Genomic DNA, 1,111 nt, shown 5'->3' with positions numbered 1-1,111 from the left:
GACGACGAGGAGGGGCCGTTCGCGCACAAGAGCGACGGCCGCAGGGGTCGGGGGTGTGGGCGGGCACCAGCCCAGGGAAAGGGAAATCCCAAGACACGACCGGGCCGCCGGGGAAACAAGCGCAGGATCCCACCACCCCCACACGTGGGGGCGGCCCCGCGACGCCCAGGACGCCGGCCGGCCTCAGCCAACCCTCGGCGGTTCCTCCCACACCCCGGCCCCGCCGCCGGGACTCACGCGCAGCAGGCTAACCCCCACTGCAGAGGGCAGCCCCTTCCGCTCGCTCACTCGTCCGTCTGTCTGTCTGGTCTGTCCGTCCACCACCCACATCATCCTGCTTCGTCTGGCTCGCCCCCAGGCCTCGCGGCCCGGGGAAACGCTCCCGAGCGAGGCGGCCCGACCCGTAGCCCACGCACCGCCACCGGTGGCTGCGGCTCGGGACCGGGACAGGTGGGGTGGCTCCTCGCGGCGGGGAGACAACGGGGGGCGAAGTCGGGGTGGACCGCCTTGCCCCTCCCCCCACGGCACGCACCGGGGAGGCAAAGCCCGCGCGCACACACGCGCGCTCGCACGGCCCCGCGCCAGACGCCGGGCCCGGCCCGGCCCGGCAGAACCCTCCCCCGACTCGGAGGGGGGAGGCGCGGGCCACAGCAGGCAAAGAGCAGCACACGGCCCCACCGCGGGGCCGGCGCAACCCACACGCCAAAGCGGCGGGGCCCTGCCCACACGCTGCGGCAGTCGCTCCCCGTGGCGACTGCACGCTCTGGATGGAGGAGCGGCGGCTGGGGGTTGTCCGGTACCCCCCCAAGGCTCCCCTCTCAGATCGCTAGAGAAGGCTTTCTCACCGAGGGCGCATCGCCCCCTACCCAGCGGGGGCCCCCTTCAGGCCTACGGAAGTCCGCCGAGGTGGACGTCAGCGCTCGGCTGGGCAGGAGGGGCCTGCGGCAAGGGTAAGCAGCGGGCCGAAAAGCGAGCGTTCGCGGTCGGGACCGGGGAAAGCCCGTGCCGCCTCGCGAGGAGACGCACCCAAGACCGCGTGGGGACGAGACAGGCGCCCGCCCCCACCGGCACCTCACCCGGCCCCACCACGTTCGCTCCCACGCCCGGGCGC

The sequence above is a fragment of the Vicugna pacos genome, unplaced genomic scaffold (genome assembly GCF_048564905.1).
Source record: "Vicugna pacos unplaced genomic scaffold, VicPac4 scaffold_19, whole genome shotgun sequence".
In the NCBI taxonomy this organism is placed as follows: Eukaryota; Metazoa; Chordata; class Mammalia; order Artiodactyla; family Camelidae; genus Vicugna; species Vicugna pacos.
This window is presented reverse-complemented; position numbering follows the sequence as displayed.